At 47.3% G+C, this 12901-nt stretch overlaps 1 protein-coding gene across 8 annotated transcripts in view; it reads left to right on the top strand.

The window, feature by feature from the left end:
* The window catches only part of LOC140421163 (cohesin subunit SA-2), a 290652-nt gene that overhangs the window by 113198 nt on the left and 164553 nt on the right, over nucleotides 1–12901 (top strand). The window lies entirely within an intron of this gene.

Raw genomic sequence — 12901 nt, 5'->3', positions numbered from 1 at the left:
CGTGCATGGGGAGAAAGCCAGTAGAATGCTGGCACAGCAATTGAGGAAAAGGGAGGCGGCGAGGGAAATAGGGAAGGTAGTCGACGGGGGGAAATAGGGAAGGTAGTCGACGGGGGGTGACGAGAGAGAGGAACCTGGTAGGAGATCCGGCAGGGCTGAACAAGGTGTTCAGGGACCTCTACGGTAAGCTTTATACCTCTGAACCCCCTGCGGGGCCGGAGGAACTGAGGCGCTTTCTAGATGGACTGACCCTCCCAAAAGTGGGTAGAGGGGTGGTAGACGGGCTTGGGGCCCCGATTAGGACCGAAGAAATATTGAGGGCCATGCAATCGGGTAAAGCCCCGGGACCGGATGGGTATCTGGTGGAGTTATATAAGAAAGTCTCTGAGATAGTGGGGCAGGTGCTGGTTAGGGTTTTTAATGAGGCACGAGACAGAGGGGTTCTGCCCCCGACGATGTCTCAGGCCACCATCTCCCTGATATTGAAACGAGACAAAGACCCGGAGGCATGTGGGTCCTGTAGGCTGATCTCTCTGCTCAATGTAGATGCAAAATTACTGGCCAAGCTCTTCGCTGCTAGGATTGAGGACTGCACGCTGGACGTTATTATGGAAGACCCAACCGGGTGGGTTTGTCAAGGGCAGGCAGTTGGTGGCCAACCTCAGAAGGCTGCTGAATGTGATCATAATGCCCTCGGAGAGTAGGGAGGTAGAGGTAGTTGTGGCAATGGATGCTGAGAAGGCCTTCGACTGGGTTTAGTGGGGCTATTTATGGGAGGTGCTGGGACGATTTGGGTTTGGGGAGGGCTTTATCGACTGGGTTAGGCTGCTGTACCAGGCTCCGGTGGACGAATAGGACGATATCTGACTATTTTAGACTGTACCGAGGGACAAGGCAAGGGTGACCTCTCTCCCCACTGCTGTTTGCGCTAGCAATAGAGCCGCTGGCAATTGCCCTGAGAGCTTCTAGGGGTTGGAAGGGGCTGGTTGGGGTGGGGTGGGAAGGGGGGGCGGACGACACAAAGAGTTTTGTTGTACGACGACGACCTGCTCTTATACATCATGGATCCAGTGGCTGGGATGGACAAAATCATGGGAATCTTGAGGGAATTGGGCCAGTTCTTGGGGTATAAACTGAACATGGCAAAAAGTGAGTTGTTTGTAGTCCAGGTGAGAGGCCAGGAGGGTCGGCTGAGGGGGCTGCCGTTTAGGTTAGTTGGGGACTGTTTTAGATACTTGGGGATGCAGGTGGCGCGGGACTGGGGTTGGTTGCACAACTTGAACTTATCTCGGTTGGTGGAGCAAATGAGGGGCGAGTTCCGGAGGTGGGATACGCTCCCACTGACACTAGCGGGGAGAGTGCAGACGGTTAAAATGACGATCCTCCTGAGATCCCTGTTCGTATTCCAGTGTCTCCCCATTTTCATTCCGCGGTCCTTTTTTAAGAAGGTCGATAGAATGATTATGGGATTTGTGTGGGCAGGAAAGTCCCCGGAGGTGAGGAGATTGATGCTCAAGAGGAACCGAGGGGAGGGGGGGCTGGCGCTGCCAAACCTTATTAATTACTACTGGGTGGCCAACATAACTATGATAAGGAAGTGGATGGGGGGTGTGGGGTCGGATTGGAGGCGGATGGAGGCCGCTTCATGCAGGGGCACCAGTTTGGCGGCCCTGGTTATGGCGCCCCTGCTGCTCCCGCCGGCACGGTACTCCACCAGCCCTGTAGTGGTGGCGACTCTGCGGATTTGGGGCCAATGGAGAAGGCACGTGGGGGAAATGAGAGCATCAGTTTGGTCCCTTATCTGCGACAATCACGGTTTGCCCCGGGGAATATGGACGGTGGGTTCCGAGCATGGTGGAGGGCTGGGATTGAGAGGATGGGGGATCTGTTCTTAGACGGGAGCTTCCCGAGCTGGCGAGAGGGAATGATTTCAGGCACTTGCAGGTGCAGGACTTTCTACGCAGACAGATTCCATCCTTACCACGCCTGCCACTTAGGGGGACCCGGGACAGGGTAGTGTCCAGTGGATGGGGAGGGGAGGGTCTCTAATATATATATAAGAACTTATGGGGGCTGCGGAGACTCAGTCCGGGGAGCTGAAGCTTAAGTGGGAAGAGGAGCTCGGAGGTGACATAGAAGAAGGCTTATGGACAGAGGCGTTGAGTAGGGTAAACGCGACCGCAACATGCATTAGGCTCAGCCTGTTTTTTTGCAGTACGTTGATTGTTCTTTGCACACTGTTTTGTATTGTTGGTGTTTGTTATGCCAAAATGACTCTAAAATTGTCTATCAAAAAAAAGATGTCCAACAGAGGGGAGGCACGTGGCACAGTGGTTAGCACTGGGACTACAGTGCTGAGGACCAGGGTTAGAACCCCGGTCAGTGCAGGGCCATTGTCCGTGTGGACTTTGCACATTCTTCCCGTATCTGCGTGGGTTTCACCCCCACAATCCAAAGATGTGCTGGTTGGGTGGATTGGCCATGCTAAATTGCCCCTTGATTAGAAAAGAAAAATAATTCGGTACTCGAAATTTTTTTTTTAAATGACCAACAGATGTGGCCCCAACTGTCACATTTTAAAAGTAAAATTCCACCAAGAATCCGCCTGGGCCTTCCCGGATTTCAGAGAACAGATACATTTCAAAATTTCCTCTAGTCCAAGCGGCACCTCCAGCTCCTCCCCTCTTTCTCTTTCTATTACTGGGAAAATCAACCCATCTAAGAACTATTCCATCGTTGAATCTTCCTCCGGAGGCTCAGACCTGTATAGCCCCCAGTAAAAGGTCTCAAATTACCCTTTAACCTTTTAGGGATCAGAAACCAACCCTCCCCCCGGGTCCTTAACCTGAGCTATCTCCCGAGAAGCCAGCTGCTGCCTCAACTGTGAACCAATAACTGACTGGCCTTCTCGCCATAATCATGAAACGTCCCTCTTGCGTGACTAAGCTGGCTAACCACTTTCCCCATCAACACCATTCTAACTCCACATGGAGCTGCCCCCCCCCCCCCCCCCCAAAAATAAAACACATAACTGCCTTTAATGCCTCCCAGAACGTGGAAGGTCAGGCCTCCTCATTCTGTTTAAAAATAAATTTAGAGTACCTAATTAATTTTTTCCAATTAAGGGGGCAATTTAGCATGGTCAATCCACCTACCCTGCTCATCTTTGGGTTATGGGGGTGAAACACACGCAAGCACGGGGAGAATGTGCAAACTCCACATGGACAGTGACCCAGAGCCGAGATCGAACCTGGGACCTCGGCGCCGTGAGGCAGCAGTGCTGTCCACTGCGCCACCGTGCTGCCCTCGGCCTCCTCCTTCTTATTAAACCACATAGGCCCCAATTACTGAAGCTATCCTCTGACACACACTCTTAGAATCATCGAATTCCTAAAGTACAGAAAAGAGGCCATTCAGCCCATCGAGTCTGCACCAACCCTCTGAAAGAGCACCCTACCATGGCTCATTGATCTGCATTATCCCCAAAACCCTACCTAACCTGCACATCTTTGGACTGTGGGAGGAAACCGGAGCACCTGGAGAAAACCCGTGCAGACACGGAGAGAAAGTGCTGACTCCACACAGTCCCCCAAGGCCGGAATTGAACCCGTGTCTTGGGCGCTGTGAGACAGCAATGTTACCCACTGTGTTGCCACTCAATTTCAAAGGCTGAGACTTTGTCTGCGAAGCCACTCGCCCTGTATATCTATAGCTGTTGAAGCATATTATGTCTCTCATACCCCATATTGTAGCCCCCTTCCAAATTGGGTGGCTACCCATGAGGCTTCGCTGTTCGATTCGGCAAGCTGCACTGAGTTAATTGCCTCTTTATGCTCCCAAATAACCTTCCCAGATCCTGTAACATAACTCGTCTTCTATTTCATGTTTGAGCTTCTGGATTGAGCCTGTTTGTATATGATTCCCTTCAGTTGGATTCTGGCCCATTCCATGGAATTCGGGTGGTCTAGACAGGCTGTATGTAATATTTCAAGTCTCCCCGTTGTATGTTACTCCTCGGGGATCATGGTTACATCGTGCAATAAAGTTTTCGCTTTCCCAATCCTGACTAATCCATCTGGGGGTGGGGTGGAAGGTTTTCACCATTGAAGGACATTGAGAGGTCCTTGATATTCGCATGTGCTAAGGCTATAACATCTTGTAGCTACAATCAAGCCTACCTGTTACATACATGTAAATCCCTTGGCACTACTGGTCACTAAGACCAGGCTCCCATACAAACTGGTGGGCAGCACGGTAGCATTGTGGATAGCACAATTGCTTCACAGCTCCAGGGTCCCAGGTTCGATTCCGGCTTGGGTCACTGTCTGGGCGGAGTCTGCACATCCTCCCCGTGTGTGCGTGGGTTTCCTCCGGGTGCTCCGATTTCCTCCCACAGTCCAAAGATGTGCAGGTTAGGTGGATTGGCCATGCGAAATTGTCCTTAGTGTCCAAAATTGCCCTTAGTGTTGGGTGGGGTTACAGGGTTGTGGGGATAGGGTGGAGGTGTGGGCTTGGGTAGGGTGCTCTTTCCAAGAGCCAGTGCAGACTCGATGGGCCGAATGGCCTCCTGCACTGTAAATTCTATGATAAAAATAATCATGTTCATTCTGCTGTCAGGTTCACAGTTGGCCCTTCCAAATGGAAGGTTCGGGGTACTGCTGAGTTCTTGAGCCATGCGTAATGTTAATTAGGGCAAAATCATATTTTCCCTTAATGCCCAGATTGCCTTCTGAGTCCTCTTCGGTTTTTAATCCAAGCTGAGAGGATGTATAAAAAAAAAACAGATGGTTCCAACCGACACCTATAATCAACCAGCCATCCTATTGGTTTAATCTCAGTCCTGGACTCTAACTTGGTGTCATTATGCCATTTCTCTGCAACCCACAGTCTGGATTGGCTAGGCAAATAGATGTACTCAGCTGCTCCAAGGGCACGATGACCGTAACATCTCCCTTGGACGCACCCAGGAAGGGATGATGTTTTGTATTCGATGTCTAGTGGGCGTTACTCAGTCCGAAGTCCAGATGTTTCAGTCGCCACTCTCTGGTGCCTCCGGTTGAGAGTTGTGCATATTGTCTGGGATTGCACTTATTTTTTACATTAACCATGGGTCGTCCCAATGTGTGTATGAATGTTACCAGGGCCAGCAGGTACCTGTGAAGACATTAACATGAGCCCCAACCAGCTGGGTTGCCAATAGCCTTCATAGAATCTTCATACAACTTTAATTGAGTGTAATGTTTCCACCACATCCTGCCTTTGTGTCAAAAGGCAGCCTGTTGCCTCATATGGCCGTGCCACTGATGTTGAAGACCACTACGCTCTAGTCCTACTTTTACCAGCACCATATCACCGATCCGGGATACGGTTAAATTTTTCAAATTGTTGCTCCAACCCAAGTGCTGGACTGCCTTCCTGATCATGTATAGCCGCTTGCTTACTTTTCCCACATATGTTTTTGAATCTTACCTCTTGCAGGGCCCTGCATTGGTCACTTATGAAATGGCTCTCTCGGGCAATCACATGGCTCGGCCAGTATTAACTCAAAGGCTGTAAATCCGGTGTGCTGCTTTGGGTTGGCTCGAAGGCACATTAGGATACCTGGTGAGACTGTTGCCCAGCCTTCCTTGGTTTCCTGTATTGCTTTCGCTAGAATATACATCAATGCCAGATTGAAATATTCCATTGAATTGAACCCAATATCCCAATTCCCATTTGCTGTGCAGAGGGACCTGGGTGTCCTTGCGCATGAATCACAAAAATTTGGTTTGCAGGTGCAGCAAGTAATTTAGAAGGCAAATGTTGTTTATAAATATGAGAAAAGCCAATAAAAACATTGAAAAAAATTATAATTAAAATTAAGAAGTCAAATGGAATTTTGTCCTTCATTGCTAGAGGGATAGAGTTTAAAAGCAGGGAGGTTATGTTGCAGCTGTAAAGGGTGCTGGTGAGGTCACGTGGAGTACGGTGTTCAGTTTTGGTCTCCTTACTTGAGAAAGGATGTACTGGCACTGGAGGGTATGCAGAGGAGATTCACGAGGTTGATACTGGAGTTGATTAGTTGATGAGGAGAGACTAAGTAGACAGGACTATACTGGAATATAGAAGAATGATGGGGGAACCTTATAGAAACATATAAAATTATGAAGGGAATAGGTATGATAGAAGCAGGAAGGTTGTTTCCACTGGTGGGTGAAACTAGAACTAGGGGAGGCATAGCCTCAAAATAAGGGGGAGCAGATTTAGTACTGATTTGAGGAAGAACTTCACACAAAGTATCGTGAATCTGTGGAATTCCCTGCCTAATGAAGCAGTTGAGGCTACCTCGTAAAATGTTTTTTTTTACTGCAAAGGTAGATGGGCTTTTGAACAGTAAAGGAATAAAAGGTTACGGTCAACGGGTGGGTAAGTGGAGCTGAGTCCACAAAAATATCAGCTATGATCTTATTGATTGGTGGGGCAGGCTCGAGGGGCCAGATGGCCTACTCCCACTCCAAGTTCTTCCTTACTTATGCTGTTCTCAAATGGACGTCATTACATCACCACCCTTTTATTTTAGTCGAACAAGTACACCGTCAAGGACAAGAACATTTTTGTTTAACAATCTCTCCGTCATACTTATTTTTCAGAATCCCAAAATTTGCCCTTTTTAGGAATAACACTTGGAACCTGACCTGAAGTTTTAATCGAAGATCAATCCATTATCACAGTATTTTTTAAACGTTCTTTTCCCGGAACCGACGCCAGCCGACCTTCGTGACATGCACCATGGTGCGAAAGGAGCCTATTGGCCCCCACGGTCTCACTTGAATCAGATTCAAAGGGAGAGAGGGAAATGTGTATATTAGGTGTAGACGTCAGCCAGCTCCTTTGTGTTGTCTTCCATAGAACCATTAAATTTCCACAGTGCAGAAGGAGGCCATTCGGCCCATCAAGTCTGCACCGACCTTCTGAAAGAGCAACCTACCTAGGCCCACTCTCTCCTCCCACCCCTTTCAATTTCCTGTAACCCCACGTAACCTGCACATCTTTGGACTTTTGTAGCACCTGGAGGAAACCCATGCAGACACTGGGAGAACATGCAAACTATACACACACACACACACACACACACACACAAGACTGGAATCAAACCCAGTCCCTTGCACTGTGAGTCAGCAGTGCTAACCACTGTGCCGTCCATCTTTGAAAGCAGAAAATCGAAACTGGCACATGTAGGTTGTGGTGAAAGCAAATAGCAATAAAATGCGTGTTTTACTCTGCGCTGAATAGTCCTGGGAGATGCTACACCAGAATGCAGACAGCCCCAAGGGCTTTTGTCATGTTTTTAATGTGGTATTACAGGTCACCTACAGCAGCGTAGACTTTTAATTTGGAGCCAGCCCTAAGTTAATAACAACTGACTCTGCACTTTCGACCTCAAATGGAATTTTTGACCCGCCACGTCTCTTTCAAAATGTGAAACCTCTCTGCTCATCTGTCAGTACTTCCCTGCATATAACAGACATTGCATTCTTATTTGCATTGCTACAATTGACAAAACCGTACCTCATGAAATCATCTTTATACTGCTTTGTTCCTGAGTTAAGTTTCTTCTTTATAGGTTTTTAACCAGCGACCCTGGAGCTCCTTACAGAGGTAGCACTAGCACTGCTCGCTCCTGTCCTGGACTCTCCGAAGCAGCTCTCACCTGCAGATTCTGTTGTGAGATCCTGCCCAAGGATAGGATAGAAGCAGGGAGGTTGTTTCCACTGGTGGGTGAAACTAGAATTGGGGGGCATAGCCTCCAAATAAGGGGGAGCAGACTTAGTACTGAGTTGAGGAGGAACTTCTTCACACAAAGGGTTGTGAATCTATGGAATTCCCTGCCCAATGAAGCAGTTGAGGCTACCTTGTTAAATGTTTTTAAAGCAAAGGTAGATAGATTTTTGAACAGTAAAGGAATAAAAGGTTATGGTGAGCGTGTGGGTAAGTGGAGCTGAGTCCACAACAAGGATTTGATGTACCCCTTATGAAAAGAAAAATACATGGAAACACCATATCTAATAGGAGTTACATGCATAGCACACATGCGAAGCAACTAAATCTTAAAAGTCGGCCCAGGGCAGAATCAAAGTCATTCCATACAATTGTGAAGAGGGGACCGACCACATGAATGGCATTTTCAGACTTCTGGTCAAGCCTTCTGGGCCTTCCAAGGTAGAAAATAGGGATAATCAGAACAAATAAAAATTATTAAACCTATCCCAGCACATGACAACAACAACCTGAGAATAGGCCACTCGGGCAATAATACATGACCCATCCCCAAAGGCATTTGGGCGAGGGAGCAGGAATTGGATAATAGTTACAGCACCAGGCCTGGCTTAGCCCCGTAACAACCGACATACAAACAAAATTACACCCCCATGTCCTCCAGCACACCCAAAAAACTTGTCTTCCCCCCCCCCAAAAAAAAAACACTGGACCAGATCAGGATCAGAACCAATATAATGCTCGCCAGGATGAAGAGAAGCAAAGGAAAAAAAAAACACAAGGAAGAGGGACACCCAGCCTAGCTCAAGGTGACCACCGTCGCAGAAAGGATACCCAGAGCAGCTTCCCTTCTCAACAACCCAACCACAATAATAGCTGAGGAGAGAAGCAAGAAGAAAGATCCAAGCAGAGGAAAATAATAAACTCAACCTCCAGCAGGAGCCAGAAGGAACTCAGTCCTCCTGAGGGTACAAGCTCTGCTTACCCCTAATAAGAATAAAGACATGGGTTCTTAATTCAAACTACATAAAAATATAAATCCAAAAGTAAAACCAGAAACATTAGTTCTGACTGGGGTGCTATCCTCCATTTCAGTGAGGACTAAAGAAACCCTACCAATCATATCCACCCACACTCCATCCTGCTCTGGCTCCACTCGTTCTCTCCACTCAGAGTTGCAAGAAAGAGTGAGATATGGTAAAGTTGCCATTGTCCTAGATGACCATAAGCTGATTTCCCCTTTGAGGGAGACCGCTGACTTGTGGTAGTTTCACCTGAGGGTCACCACATTTCAGGTGAGTGGAAAGGTCCAGAAGGTGGGGCCTTCATGAATAACCTCTGTGTGTACGAGAATTGAACCTGTGCTGCGAGCGACGCTCTGCATCACGAATCACCTAATGAGGCAACTAAGCTAAACCGGCCCCAGGAGTAAAATTGCATGAATCACACTTCCCATAATTGCCTCAAGAGATATTGGTAGAGCAGATAAACCATGACATAGACCATTACACTCTTATTTCACTCTCTCCGACAAGAAAAAGACAGTAAGAAAAAGTTGGCAGGATGAATCGAGTAATGTTCAGGATTATAGAAGAACTGCAGGATAAATTGCAGGATAAAGACATTTTCCATTGCACGAGAAGGCAAAGGATACGACAGGATCGGCAAGCACTCTTCAGCATCACTCAAGGATTCAAACTATTAAAGCAAGAGGCACCATCACTTCCGCCATTCTGTCTCTCTGACACAAGTCTCGGCCCCGGCCGGGGAGAAAGACTCAACCTAATTGGCCACCTCTAGCCCCTCATGACACGCATCAAATATAGGACAATATAAGACCAGTGGTCGATGGGCCCAACCGATCCCTGGCCTCGAAGACGGGATACATTGTTCTCCATCGAATCTGATGCACCCAGCCTTCAAGTCAAGATTACAAAAGCATGGCAGCCAATTCTCAAACTCTTATCAGGAACTTGCCCCCAACCTCTCGCCAGGGACTGGGTTCAGGAACACCCTGCCCGGCCCCATTTCCTGAACCCGTCATGATGAACGACACGCAGAAGGATTTGGATGACACTAAGGCGGCCCCTAATCAGGGACAATGCTCTTTTGAGTCCACGAACCTGCTCATGCACTTCCACCACTCTTCGAAGTGAGCTCTAATGACCTGCACCACGAAGCCGAAATTCTTAGCCAAGACAGTACCTTCGTTGGTGGTCATCATCCAGATGTACATTGTACCATGCAGGTGAGAGCCCGCTCAGCAGCAACTGCACCACTACAAGCTGGCCCCACCACAGGCCACTCGGACCACAATGAACAGAAGAGGATTTTAGCATTTTATCTCTGCTCTTTCTTGCAAAACATAACTTCCGGGGATGTAGCGCAAGCCATGTAGTGTACCCCCAAAAAAGCAACTATGAATACGTATGAAGATGAAATGAAGGATTAATAAACCAGCAGAGCTAGAGCTCTCAAAACCACAATGACTCATCACATGACGTACCCTTCTCTCCTATTCTAATTTCTACAATTTTGTTTCCCCATGGAAACAACACAGCAATAAACCTCTGAGCAATAATAATCGCTTATTGTCACAAGTAGGCTTCAATGAAGTTACTGTGAAAAGCGCCTAGTCGCCTCATTCCTGCGCCTGTTCGGGGAGGCCGGTACGGGAATTGAACCCGCGCTGCTGGCCTTGTTCTGCATTACAAGCCAGCTGTTGAGCCCACTGCTAAACCAGCCACATGGCATTATCTAAAAACAAAAACAAACTCAATTGTAACATTTTAGCTTTAACTTGGCAGTCGCAACCATTTCCTATTTACTTCACATCTTTAACAGTTCCCATGACTGATATGAGATCCAGAGAGACTTCACAAGTTGATTCAGCTGGATTCAAGAATTGTTTAACACAAACCTGTGTTTCATTTACCTTTTGGCCAACCTATTTTTTCCATTTTATCAATCTACTCTATCCCAGGAACCCTTATCCACTTTTGCTTGAACTAGGGCATGAGCATCTTGTAGCTCATCTACTTTCTACTAGAAATCGACGTTTCCACTATTTTTCTTGGGGATGGGTTAGTCCTGAAATAGCATTTGTCTCTGCGGTAGCAAAAGGCATTGTTAAAACTTATTTATCCGGTCCCGTCGCACTGTGCTTCAGTACCGTTCGATAAGTGGCCGTCCGTACATTTTTTCCCCCAATTAAGGGGCAATTTAGCGTGGCCAATCCACCTAACCACATCTTTGGGTTGTGGGGGTGAAACCCACGCAGACATGGGGAGAATGTGCAAACTCCACACAGATAGTGAAGGGGCCATCCATACTTGGGGGTGGGGGAAGCAGTGGGTCCATTATACGGAGGTGGATGGACCCCCTCTTTTTTTCCGAAGTCTCCATTGTTCTTCGTACTCTGTTAATTTTCAATTAGGGTTAGCTGTTTCTGGGAGGAATCTGTCAACTGCAGCAACCAGCAGTACCTCAGCCAGGGGAGCTGCAGTCTGCATGAACTTTGCGTTAAGTACAAGCACAAGATAAGCACAGGGGCTTTCTCCGTTTTTATCACTAGTTTGAGCCATCCACCACTGTTTACTGCGCAGCGGGGTATCTGTTGTCATCCACCCCTATTTTTGAATTTTCCCAAGTCGTTTACAGTATTTTTGGGCCATGTGGATGGAGATAATCCCTTCACCTCCCCATACTGAAGTGAACTCGTTTCACCTCTTCGGCACTCTCCTTAACAGAAATTAATGCTGTGGCTCGCAATTTCCCTGGCTGCACGCGGTTTCTCTGACTGGTCTTGGGGCGTTTCCCTTGAGGGAAACATCACAGCTATCATTGTTTCTCTCGCACTTTCTTCACCTGGCCTACTCTCGATTTGGATACGCTGTTTTAAATCGGCAGCTGGTCTATAACAGTACCCACTCGGGAATATAATTAAATGGAGCAGCACTGCTGCCTCACAGCTCCAGGGTCCCGGGTTCATTTCCGGCTTCAGGTAACTGTCTGTGTGGAGTTTGCACTTTCTCCCCGTGTCTGCATGGGTTTCCTCCGGGTGCTCCGGTTTCCTCCCACAGTCCAAAGATGTGCAGGCTAGGTGGATTGGCTCTGCTAAATTGCACCCTGTTGTTTGAAAGGTTAGGTTGGGTTATTGGGCTATGGGCATGCGGTAGAGGCGTGGGCTTAAGGAGGGTGCTCTTTCCAACGGCTGGTGCAGACTCGATGGGCCAAATGACCTCCTGCACTGTAAAATCTATGAGTGACATTATGCTCACTCAACCGTCGTTCTGCCCTCACAACTGGCCTAAGCGGATCCCATCCATGTCGCCATTTGTTAGGGAACTTCACAGCTATTTAGCTACCAAATACTTGCTTTGCCTTGAATGACCAGATGTGACACTGAGGAATACAAAGCTCGGCCACCGCTCATTTGCAGCTACCCATCATTCTGAAGTAATCGATACTGAATTACAACTAAGTGAATCTGACCGGTTATCAGTTAATTATGGAGTCTGGAGGTCTATTGTTCCTTGTTTTTCTGTAGGTGACAGACATAAACAGGATGCAACTGTGAGTTCCTGACTAGTTATCTGCTAATTATGGAGTCTGGCGGTATATCCACGTACCTCTTTGCCCATTGTTCCTTGTGTTTCTGCAGTTGCAGCAGTTGTGTGCAGATTCTGTGGCTGCAATGATTTTAACCCCTTCAGCTTCTATGAAGTGCCTTGTGAAGTTTCATTATGTTAAAGGTACTATTTAAATACAAATTTTTATTATTGCAGTATTGTCCATGGGAATGATCCATATTTACATCAGATCAAAGATGGCTGCTGTTTATTCTTCAGCTTTCTTGCAATTGCATCTTCAGTTGAATAGATTGACTCTGGTGTCTACACCAGTAGATACAAGTCATGTAGAAAGTTGATCTGAAAAAAAGTTGAATTTACCTCCTATTTTGTAGTTCAGTTAAGCTTTTCAAGTCGGCATGGCAAGTGAAGTAAACTTGTATTGTGCTCCATCTCTGTTAAAAATGATGATGTCAGCAATTATGTTGTATTTTTTTCCCCTTCTTGCTGAAGCCCCTGATCTTGGCTACTTTTGGAGTTGAACTATATTCCTTGGTGTAGATAGACAAGCAGTT

The sequence above is a fragment of the Scyliorhinus torazame genome, chromosome 5, assembly GCF_047496885.1.
Source record: "Scyliorhinus torazame isolate Kashiwa2021f chromosome 5, sScyTor2.1, whole genome shotgun sequence".
NCBI lineage: Eukaryota > Metazoa > Chordata > Chondrichthyes > Carcharhiniformes > Scyliorhinidae > Scyliorhinus > Scyliorhinus torazame.
The sequence above is the reverse complement of the archived record's forward strand: the minus strand, read 5'-3'. Positions and strand labels throughout refer to the sequence as shown.